Source organism: Lemur catta, chromosome 24 (genome assembly GCF_020740605.2).
Source record: "Lemur catta isolate mLemCat1 chromosome 24, mLemCat1.pri, whole genome shotgun sequence".
Lineage (NCBI taxonomy): Eukaryota > Metazoa > Chordata > Mammalia > Primates > Lemuridae > Lemur > Lemur catta.
The window spans coordinates 4,294,205-4,306,516 of NC_059151.1; the positions used below are offsets into that span (position 1 = coordinate 4,294,205).

Below are 12,312 nucleotides of genomic sequence, written 5' to 3' on the forward strand. Positions count from 1 at the left end.
TAGTGTCTGTTAGGAACCCGTAAGAAATGTACAAACAGCCATCTGTCAGAGGTGACTCTCGTCCCACCCTGCTTAGGGACGACCAAAGCTTTCACCTAGACACACCATTGGGTTTCATCAGGGACACCTTAATTATTTTAGTTGTTAAGAGGAATCAAACTAATCTCACGCTGGGGGCATAGGGAGTAGGGACAAGTGTTATATTTTGGAAAACAATCCATAGGACAATAAGTCATGTAGCGTAGGGTTTAATTTGGAAATGCAACTATCTGTCGATTAAGTTTTCAACTGTGTGGACCATAAAGGAGTCGTGAGAGCAAAGCAGTTAGTGACCAAAAAAAAAAAAATTAAAAAGGAAAGAACACAGAAGGCACAGAGAAGGGAGTTATTTTCATACATTATATTAATTTACATTATACATTGTATTACGTTTAAGGAAGGTGACTTCCTTCAATCAAATAATTTCACCCATTTTAAAGCATAAAATATCAGTAGAAAAAAAAATCCTATCTGGGCCATTTGATGTAATCTTTCTGGGTCTCTTTCAGGAAGGAAGGTAAGATGAGGACAGACATGAATCAGGGACCAACTTAGCAGACATTCAGTATCCCCTTCTTCCTTGGGGGGTCCCTGTGCCCAGGCCCCCTGTACCTGTCAGAATTTTCTAGGTTTGGGCCGGTGGAGGCCCAGAGCCCGGAGGCTGGATCCCGGGGCCTTGGTTTCCGGTGCCGCTCGGTGGCCTGTGACACTGAGCACAGGGCTTGTTTTTCGGCGCTGTGGCCTCATTCTTTGGGAACCGGGAACGATCTGTGTGTTTATAAGGCTGTCGCGGAGATGAAACGGGCCTGTGTGCGGAAAGCCCTTGGGAACCGCAAAAGCTCCCCAGACGTTAGTTAGTCTCTAAGGGCACAGAATTGGTTTCAGTCGCGGAGGGGACTGCAGAAAGGCTCCTTGACACTGTCAGTCAGAACTTGACCCTGAGCTTAATCCCGTCGCCAAGCGACAGGGTTCTTGCGCCCCGCGGCGGCCTGGGGCAGGGTCACCCTCGCCGGGGGCCGGGGCGGTCACTGCCACCTTCCATCCGCTGCCCCACAGTCCTCCCGCCGGTGTCCCGGGAGGGCCGCGACCTTCTCCGTCCGCCATTTGAGTGGCGCCAGCGGGAGGGCGTGGCCTGCCCCAGAGGGCGTGGCCTACATCGGAGGGCGTGGCCTGCCGCGGAGGGCGTGGCCTCGGCCCCCGGCGTCTGGGGCGACCGGCGCGGGGCCTGCGAGCGAGCGGGCGAGCGGGGAGCGCGCGCGGCCCCTGCGCACTCGGCCGCCGCCTGCGCGCGTCGCGGGCCGAGCTTGCACTGTCGCCCCGCGGCTCGGGAGCTGCGCCCCGGGAGGACGCGCCGCCTTGCGCTGCCCGCCCCTTCCCCGCCACAACAGGTCAGGGGAGGGCGGAGGTGACGCGGGCGCACGACCCGGGACTGGACGCAGAAGGGTCTGGAAGGTAAGCGGGGCCCCGCGCGCCCCCCGGGCTGGGGGCTCCGTCGCCCGGTCCCGCACGCCGCAGCTGCGGACTTCTCGGAAGCGGAGGCTCTCCCCGCCTCGCTGCGGGCTTCCCGGCGCGCTGACTCAGTCGCTGGCGTTCCCACTTTTCCGGTGGGCACCTTCGGGGAGCTGGGGCGCTGGGGTCGCGGGGGTCGCGGGGGGGGCGTAGGCGGTCACGGGGGGTCGCGGGGGGCGTGGGGGGCGCGGGGGGCGTAGGGGGGCGCGGGGGGCGCAGGGTTCGCCCCGCTCCGACTTGCGACTCCGCGGCAGGTCGCGTCTGGGAAGACGGGGCGGGAGCGCGGTGGAGACCCGTCCTCCTCCCCGGCCCCCTCCGAGCCCAACGGCTGCCCGTGCGCCCCGCGCCGTGCGGGAAGGTATCCCGCTGTTGGAGCCCGGTCCGCGAGTTGCGTAACCGGAGTCCCAGAAGTTTCTCGTGGGGCAGAAGCGGGGCTCCCCTCTCCACCTCGAGGCCCCTCCCCCATGCGCCTGGCGACGGTTGGTGGCCCCAGTCCCAGCCGATGGCGATGGCGAGGGAGGCGCGCGGCGGTGGCCTGCAGCCCCCGGAGGGCGCGGGGGGAAGTTGGGGACGCGCTGCTGGGGCCGGGGGAGCAGCGCACTCCTCGCATGGTGCGGGTTCATTTCCCCGGGTAATATTGTTTTTCCTCTGGTGTCTGATCCTCTGTCGCTTTGGGAACCCCCCGACCGTGCCAGAGTTGGAGGAATTGGGGAGTTGTATGAATCAGACATTTCTGTAACGTGGTGGTAGCTACGTTAGTGAACCTTGCGAGAGGCCTTCGAGCGACTTGATCCTTTCCCAATGGGTTTGTTTTTCTGGAGTTTCTCCTGCGCCTTCGCACCCCCCCCCCCCAATTGTTACGCAAATCGTCAGGGAAGCCCCTTGGCTTTGGAGGTGGAAATGTGTCCAAATCCTCTAACTAGTCCCTGTTTGGGGAAGGACCTTGCTGCCAGTGATTTGTTTTAAGGGTGGAGTGGGGGGTGATTTTAACCCTGTTGGTGCACGTGGCGGGGGGAGGGGGCATGACATACCACTGGGGAACCTGACATTAAAGCCTTGAGTGCGAAACCGTGAATTAAGCGAAGACCCAGTGTTCCCTGGGACAGTTGCAAAGTGAGAAGAGCTCAGTAATTAATTGAGGCACAGAAACATTAAACGAAGGAATCTGAGAGGTGTGGGGAGTTTTGCTTGTGCATGATTATTGCATAGCAAGATCATGCAAGAGTATGTAGGAGGTAGGTGGCGGTGGGACAGCTCTCCTAGACCTGCATGGTGTCAGCCACCAGTGGGGATGGAAAGGCACGAAAAAGAGAGACCTTTGGACTCTCTAGAGTCAATAGTTTTCTCTGGGGCTTAAGAATACCTTGGCAAGGCCCTGTTTCAGTGTTTACTTCCTCTGTCTAATGTATTTCCTTGGCTTGCCTTTCATCTTTAGTGGGAAGGATTTCTTGAGTGGATGTTCTGGAAATAGGTTCGCAGAATTGAAAATTCTGGATGGTTTTGCCTTTTTTTAAATTTAAAGGTGTTGTCTCTTCCCAGTGTTGGAGAGTATTATATTTGAAGATTAAATATGTAGAATAGCAATGGCAGGAGCTAAAGGATAATTAATGATCCAAGGGAGACTAAGAGAGAAAACAAGAGTAGATAAGTAGTACTTAAAACTAGGAAAATGCATTTGAATCCAGCTATTTTTAAGGAAAGAAAGAACCAAGGAAAGAATTCGGGACAGATTTGGTCTCTTTGAGATAAGGAGGGATTGAAGAAGAGTGGGACTTTGGGGAAAAAATGAGTTTAGATATTGGGTACTGTTTTCTTTTTTCAAATACAACTTACAAGCATGATGAGGCTGGGGATGTGGGACTTCAGGTATGCTGCTGTGAATTCTTTGCTTTCCACCTGCAAGAAGAAAATGAATTGTTACATATTCGAATTAATATGTCTTATTTGTTTTTTTTTATTTTTTTTAATATGTCTTATTGGTTAACTGTAGCAATTGAATTTCTGTAGTGTCTTTGCATTTGTCATTTTCTTTACTCTTGAACTTTGCAAAAATACAATTGTGAAGACTCACAATGTGTTAAATTAGAATACAAAGGTCATCCAGAGATTGAGAATTTATGGCAACAAAGTCCAGGTCATTTTAAACATTGCTTTCTCCTACAAGATGCAGATCATGCATGCATTTTTTTGCCACCAGAAGTCACTGTTCCGCTATGGGGTAATAAGACTATTGAAACGAATAGCCGTCTCTGCTGTTTCCTATCTAGTTTAACTGAATTTTGCAAAGAGCTAAAAATTTCTCCCTCTCTCCCTTTGTCTCTCTTTTAAACTAAGATACTTGTTCAATTGGATTAAATTTGGATGAGACTGTTCAATTAAAATACATATATGAAATATCTTTTATCAGGCGCCCCTGCAGATTACTTTACTCATGTGATTGTTCAGTTGATGTTACATATTTCCTTGAAAGTTGAAAAGATGGGTGAAAAAATTAAGCTTCTAAAAGGCAAACTTGTTTTCAATATTTTTGAAAAGCAAGTAGAAGGAGTTTCATGCTGAACTCTGTAATTTGTGGTCTTCCATCACACAAATTTGCGTAATCCCTTATGAAGTTAGTTGAATGTTAAAATCCCAGATCTTGAGGGGACCTTATATTTTCACTTTTCAAAAAGTAAAGCTATTTTATAGATAAATATTTCCATCAGTATAAGAGCTACAAAGAGGACAGTAGACACTGCAGATGTCTCATTTAAGGTATAGTATTTTCTCCTTACTATTAAAGCCCTTCATTGAAAGCTACCCTTGAACTTGAATTCATTTGCTCTCTTAGATATTGTCTGTTGAAGCTAAAAGCCCAAAGTTCCCCTATTTCAAGGCTCTAGACCGTTAACTGATTTTTCAGGAGATTGAGAAAGTACAAATTAAGGAACTGCATTTACCATGAATATACAAAGTTTTGTAAATAAATTATATTTTCCTCATTAAATTATACATTCAACAGTCATTTCTCTTCCTAAATGATATTTAATTGGCAATGGCTTTCTAGTGGTCTCCTTTTGTATAGAGTAGGAGCTTATTTAATATTGATTTGAATCTAAGATTTTATTAAAATAGATGACATAAACCCTATAATCTATGTATTGAAATTGTACCATAGGGTGGAAGCAGATGCAAAATATGTGGTTCTTTGCAAGTATACATCTTTATTTCCCCTACAAGATAACTGTTGACATGTGCACAACAGACTGTTGTAGACTTGATACCACGAGACCCTCCAAGGCCGTCAGGGTTGCTAATAGGCATTTCTGCCTTATGTCTTAGGACAGAACTCCTTCAGTAGTATTCTCCAGGGGGAAGCAAATCAGCTGATTTTCTTAAATTATCTGGCCCATTTTAAACATGACTAAGTATTTCTTGCTAGAGCGACTTTTTCCTATTAAAAGACTGAGGTTATTGTGACAAGTAGTGCCTGAAGAAATCAATTACATCGCTATTATAATATCTCATCTTCATTTCTAATATATATCATAAACATTGAGCATCTTCTATGTGGCAGACAGTACCCTAAGCATTGGAGAGAAAATGTGATGACATTATCACCAAGAAAGAGAAAGGGCCCATGTCGGTAAATTGATACTTTCCTAAGACATATCATTTAAGCCTAATTGCAGCTCTGAAGTCGGAGCTCATTTTCCATTTTAAAATCAGGAAACTGAGTCGAAGAAGTTAAGTGACTTGGCGCTGTGACTCAAAGCCTGGTGCCTTTTCTACTATGTACACTGTGTTGGCTGTGTTGTTATGTGGTTTCCTGTTTTTCAAGAATTACCGCTTGACTCTAAAATATAAATAGTGTTTCTTCTTGGCTAAGTAATTCTTTCTGATCATTATGAGAATAAAAAAGCAAGTATTTTCATTTAGGATTCTGGACATATATTTGTACCTTAAAGGAAAATATTATGCAGACCTATTTAACAGATACATGGTGTTTATTTGCACTAGATAAGAATCGTTATCTTCCTAAAAATTAAATACAGATCCTTACACCCTGGCTCCCTTAGTGCCTGAAAATTATCATCCCACTTATGAAAGCTCAGTTTATAGAGTTTTGAGAGCATCTCCCCGTGTAAATGAGGATATACCCATACCATTTCCTTTGATCTTATGAATACAGCAAACATGTGCAGTATAGCAGTAGAAACTCTCAGGTTTATGATGTATATCAGAATCTCCTGGAAGGCTTGTTAAAACACAGATGTGCTCCCCCACCCTCAGAGTTTCCGATCCATTAGGTCTGGGGTAGTGCCCAAGAATTTGCATTTGTAACATGTTCGCAGGTGATATTGATGCTGCTATTTCTGGAAGCACACTTTGAGAACCACTGCAGTGTAGCAGAGAGTTTTAAAGAGGTTTCTGAGCCAGACAGCTTGGGTTTGAATCTTGGATATGCCACCTACTAGCTGTCAGACCTTAGGCAAATTACTTAACTTCTCATCAAGAACTGTGAGGTTGAAATTTTGCTAACAGGCTATCCTGACACAGTTTCATGGACTCCTGGGTTAGAGAGGAATGACTTTATCACTCATCGTAACAGCTGTAGCCAGAGTTATCAGCGTTATCTTACACTGGTTTCCTAAGGCCACTTGCCGAAAGGCAGTGTGAAGAGAGCCAGGTGACACCTGCAAGCACCAGTGGGTTGCGTTAGAGAGAGGAATCCTGAGTTTAGAAAACTTCAGTCTTTTATAATTGTCAGTAAGCAAGTCTGGTCTTCACTCCAGAGGGAAACTTTATCTTGATTATACGTTATAGCAAACATCATGCCCTGAGCTCTTTGGCTATCTCTGGTTTCCAAGGCTGTTCACCAAAAGTCCTTAAAGATAATCTAAACAAAGGCAGTTGGTGCCCCTGCTTGTAAAACATGCAGAAATGCCACAGACCCATAGAGAAATTGTCTCCCGACATTTTCCACTTCTCAGTTTTTTCCCTTATAAAATGGGGTAGACTATAGTCTGTCAACCTTATGGAGTAGTTGAGTAAATTGAAAGTACTAAGGTTTGGCAAGTACTTGGAACAGAGCATGCTAAGTCCTGCATAAATGTTTGCTGCTGTTATTCCTGAAGGAAGAAATTGTGTTCTCACTCTTTTTTTTTTAAATGGTAAATGTTGCCTTATAAGATGAAATACTTGCTTTACTGCGAGTAAATTGCAAACTTTCAGTTTGTTTCAAGAAACTTCTTTAATGGGTCCAGATTTTTAAATGGGGCCAGTGCATTGTATGATATTTTACCAGCCCATGGGGAATGAGGCAAAGACATTTCCTAACAATGTTCATGTGCTTTTCCGTGTTTCTTAGCCTCTTTAAGGTTATACAGAATCATGTGACTAATTCTGTCCAGTGGGAGTAACATGTCACTTCACTCCTGAAGCATTTAAGTGGCTATTGTAAGACCTTCCAACAGCTTGAGTTTCTCAGTGAGGAACAAATCTCCCCACCCTCTCCCTACTCCCACACGTCTGTGTGCAATGGATGTAAAGATTGAGCATGAAATAAGCCCTTGTTCTGTGAAGGTACTGAGATCTGGTGGTTTATTTGCCACTATAGCATACCCTGGACTGTTCTAACTATATTCCAGTGTCTATAAGGTTTCCTAACATGGGGAAGTCAATGGCCATTTATTTAAAAAAAAAAAAAAATCTCTCAGTATGTATATGTAAAAGCTGGACATGGAGCTTGCATTCCACTGAAGGGAGATAAGCAACAAACATTTATTTGTTTATTTTGCATAAGTTAATTTCATATAGTAGTAAGTACTATGATAAAATAAAAGTGTGACTAACACTGTTGTTTTTATACCCAGTACCCCTTCCTGTATGTTCTTGTTGCTAAAAGAGCCTTAATTGCCAAGAGACTACATTTGCCCAGGTGATAGATCATCTTTGTTCTAAGCCTGTGATGACAATTTGTATCCTGATTTACCTGCTTCCCTTGTTTCCAAAAGAAGTCAGGTGACCTAGTTCTGGTTTTTCCATAGCCAAGGTTTTTGGGAAGGAGTTTCCTTTCCTGACAAAAGGAGCCAAATATGGCTGGCACAGACAAACCTTCCTCTGCTCCTCCTCTTCCTGCTTTCAGTGTGAATGAGATACCTGCTTATGGCATCAACCATTTTGCACTATAAGATGACAGGCATAAAGACAGCATGCTAAACACGGCAGAGCAGAAAAAGCCAGAGTTCCTGATGGCCTCATCGAATAGCTAAAACTATCCCAATAGCCACCCTCTTCTAGACTTGGTATAGGAGAAACATAAACCTCTATTAATTTAAGCAGCTGTTACTTGCGGCTAAACACATTCCTAACCGATACAATGGAATGGAGAGTGAATAGGCTGCAGAGTGTGGTTGAGGGCACAGCAGTGTTACATTAGCTTCAGGAATAAATGACGACCTCTCTGAGAATGTATCATTTTGCTGAGAACTAAATGATGAGAGGAAGCCAACAAGATATGGGATGTGTATTTGAGTGTGGGGTAGCACCAAAACCTCACTGAATGACGCTTTGAAGTGGAGAAGAGATAGTTGGGGAAATTGCATCCCATTATGGATTTCTAAGCTCATGAGGTCCATATGGCGTGGGAGAGCTAGAGGAACTGTAGGTGGTCAAGTCGGCTTGGGGTCCTAGGTGATTATGATCTGCTTGGGGTAGAGTTCTAGAGACTGAAATAGCCTGTATGACCCATGACTTTCCCCTGACACGTTGCCTATTACCAAGAGACTGTTATTCTTGGAAGGTGTGTGTGGGTAAAGAAGAAGTAGAGATGATGACAAACTGATCAGTCCAAGAGTCCTCTGGATAGAGTGGTATTTCTTAAACACTCTTTTTTAGAGATGAGGTCATGGCCCTGGGATTTTGAGACCTACCAGCTCTGTCCAGTTGAAAGCTTCCCTGATGTGTGGACTCTCCCTAGCACGTGGTTGAATGGCCCAAAAATAACTACAACAATAACTATTACTATTTCTCAGTGCTTATCATGAACCATTCATGCTAAAGCTTGGACAAACGTTATGTGTAACCTGACAACAACCCCATGAAACCCCATATTACTGATGAGAAAGCTTAGGCCTTAGAGAAGAACAGTAATTTTCTTGGTCTTGTAGCTAGCTGCAAAGCAAGTCTTTTACCAGCATGTCATAAAGACTCCTGAGAGTAGGTTCCCCAGAATGTGCTAGGTTTTGGAAGCACTTAATGACCGGAACAGAATATTTGAAAATATCCTGGATCATTTTTTATATTCCTCTTCCCCCTTTTTCCTTCCCTTTATTTATATATGTATGTGGTGTGAGTGTCATAAGACTTTTATATAGATGTCTGTATACATATATACGAGGGCTGTCTGGGAAGTATCCAGCCATGTAATATGAAAAATAGAGACATTTATTGAGGAAGATACAAAAAACATTGTACATAGGCCAGTGACACCTCATTCCCCTTAAAAGTAGGCACCTTGGGACCTCACGCAATTCTCCCAGCGTCTCTTAACTTGTACATGTTCAACATTCTCAGGTGTTCTGCTAGTCACAGGCCTTCCAGAACGTGGATCACTTTCCACAGATTCTCGACCATCTTTGAAGCGTTTGTACCACACTTTTTGCAGTGCACTCATTGCACTGTCCCCAAAAGCCTTCTGAATTATCCGAATAGTTTCTGCAGAGGCATGTGTAAGCTTAACGCAAAATTCGATGCAGATTGGGTTTGCTCTACTTAGTCATTTTGAATGTGACGGCCACACAGTGCACATGCTTGCTCAACCGGCGTCTGGCGCTTCACTGACTAGTGCAGTGCAGGTCTTTGTTCACGCGTGTGCGCTCCAGTCCACCCGCCGTGGCTGCCGGGTTACGACGTCAGTGTTGAGGATGTCCGGGATGTCGGGCAAACCATTCTCTTTATATTAACAATGGCTGGGTGCTTTCTGGACAGCCTTCATTTACATATGGATGTATATACATATTCAGTGCACATTGGAATTGTTTTCCCTGCTATTTTGGGGAGAGCAGCAGTTTGCTACACATGACATTTTAATTTCTTGAAGAAATTTGGATTGCAAGAGAGTGGAAGGACCATAGAGGAATTACTTAAGCAGACCTGACAGGGTGCATTCCTAAATGAAATGTAATTGGCATCACTCACATAAAACTTAATGTGGTTATTGCTGACTGTAGTAAGAAGAGCTGCTGTGTATTGAATGCCTGTGATGTGTCAGTGTCCTTGGCATTTTAGATAGGTGATATAATTTACGGTTTTCAGTAACTCTGTAAGGTAGGGAGATATTGTCCATTTTACAGATGGGAACACTAAGGATGATAGAGCTTAACTTGCCCAAGGTGATAGAGCAGCTCACTTGAGCCTAGCTTCTTTCTGCTTTATACCACCACTCTGTTTTTAATAGACCCAAGTTGGTATCTTCCCCACTTTTTTTTTTATTTTTTATTTATTTATTTATTTTTTTGAGACAGAGAGTCTCACTCTGTTGCCCAGGCTAGAGTGCTGTGGTGTCAGCCTAGCTCACAGCAACCTCAAACTCCTGGCCTCAAGCAATCCTCCTGCCTCAGCCTCCCGAGTAGCTGGGACTACAGACATGCGCCACCATGCCCAGCTAATTTTTTCTATATATTTTTAGTTGTCCAGATAATTTCTTTCTATTTTTGGTAGAGATGGGGTCTCTCTCGCCCTTGCTCAGGCTGGTCTCGAACTCCTGGGCTCAAACGATCCTCAAACCCACACCCCTCTTTGGCCTCCCAGAGTACTAGGATTACAGGCGTGAGCTACAACACCCAGCCCTTTTTTTAATTTTTTGTAGAAACAGAGTCTCACTCTTCCTCAGGCTGGTCTTGAACTCTTGGCCTCAAGCAATTCTCATGCCTGGGCCTCTTACAGTGATAGGATGAGCTGCAGTGCCCAGCCCACGTGTGACTATTTTTAAGAATTATTCCTTGAAGAAGAATTGCTAAACTGTAGCGTATACTGAATCCCTTTCTTAGCAGTGCTTTAGAATAATAATTTCTGAACTACAGTAGGCCACCATTTCAGCCTAACCTTATCTGAATTGCATTGCTACTCTGTACAAATCATATATAGACCATCTAAACAGCCTTTTGTCGGCTGCATTTGGTCTTTCCTGTGAGACATAACTGAGATAATAATCGATAATCTCGTGATGTCGTTTCCCTGTCCCTGCCCCTGTGGGATTTGAGCTGCACAGACAGGTTCCTGGCTGCACCCAGGGGTGGGATCTCTCAGGAGCTGTGGTCTCTACCCACTCACCTCCCCAAAGAGGCTGTGGTGCTCCCGAGTGGTGAGACCCAGGAGTTTGCTCACTCCCCCAGGTTTCTACTTAGTTTTCAGAACCATTTTTCACTACAGATCCAGACAGTTTGCTCCTCACTTCCTTTAAGTCTTTGCTGAGCTGTTACATTCTCTGACCACCCTGTATAAAATTGCAACACCCTACCAGGATTCCTCCCTGGCACTCTCTACTCTTGTTTTGTTTTTCTCTATAGCACCTTTCAGTATCTAACATTTATATATTTTACTTAACGTGTCTTCTTTGCTCACCTCCTGTAGGAGGTAAGCTCCGTGGTGCTTAAGTTTGTTTTCTTCAGTCTCTTTATTCCGAGTCCCTGGCTTAAAGCAGATGCTCAGGAGATATTTGTTGGTTCAGTGAGTAAATGAACAGACAAGTGAACTCAGGACCCCTCTTTCAGATCGGCGTCCATCAACAGCCCGGCCTGCCTCCATCCTTAGGGTTCTCGCTCTCCACGGGGAGCCCGGGGGTGGGCTCTGCTGGGTTGCAAGCAGGTTGAGCATCTTCCCTGGGAGGGTCATGTGGGGAGAGCCGGCAGGGGCTCTTCAGATGCCTTTACAGAAGTGTTATGCAGAATGCCAGCATGAATACAATACTGTTTTATTGATTACTTATGATATGCCAGCCCTGCCTGTGTGGGAAGAGAGAGAAAGTGAGAACCCTAGAAGCTGGGGGTGGAAGGTAGGGTTGTGGGGGAGTGCAGGGTGTGGAAAAAAACAAAGGGGGTGAAGAAAAGAGAGGGAGGAAGAGAAAAAAGAGAGTGAGAGATAATAAGTGGTGAGGGCAGGGAGAAGAGTGGGGTCAGTTGGAGAGCTTGCCTAGGGCCACTATATCTGGTTGGAGGAGTGACTCCAAAACATGTTTGACCCTGAAAAACTTAAGAGTTCTGCTAGTGTCTGAGTTTAACTAGAATATTTGCAACATCCATGTTGCAGTCCTTTGGGAGAGGAGACAGAGTGACAAATGATACTTACTAGCATGGAAACATTGTAGTTAGTAAGTCAGCAATTTAAATTTCATGGCCAAGGGCAATAAACTTATCGGAGTCCGAGAGGAGCTGTGAAGGACTACATTCATGTTTCAGCTTTAGCTGAAATTGTAACAGTTAGCCTCTTAAGCATAGCGGGCAAGCTGAAATGATTGCAAGTTTGATGTAGTGTTTCTATTTGTATCAAATAGTTTGTTAAATCTGTACTAAGATAATTTAGTAACATACTTTTGCCTTAAGGATGTTTGAAAAATAAAATAGAAACTAAAGCAAGTTAGGATAGGTGCAGTCAGTTTATAGTCACTACAGAGAGAAAAGGAAACAGCTGTTGATAGTTTTAACTGTAGAGGTTGTTTCTAGAGATACACAAGATAGTACCAAGGCTAGCTGCGCACATCGGGTAGTATTTTTTTTCCCCCTC

General features: G+C 44.9%; 1 protein-coding gene across 3 annotated transcripts in view; it reads left to right on the forward strand.

Annotated features, from left to right (window-relative positions):
- Positions 1–1,269: 1,269 nt before the first annotated feature.
- AFF1 (AF4/FMR2 family member 1) overlaps positions 1,270–12,312 on the forward strand; it is a 162,088-nt gene continuing 151,045 nt past the window's right edge. Inside the window, exon 1 of one of the 3 annotated variants that reach the window (XM_045536784.1) lies at positions 1,270–1,491. The gene's annotated coding sequence lies outside the window, so the exon portion shown is untranslated. Of the gene's footprint in view, positions 1,492–2,135; positions 2,180–12,312 lie in introns of those variants that run through there. The other 2 variants (XM_045536786.1, XM_045536785.1) reach the window with 2 other exon arrangements.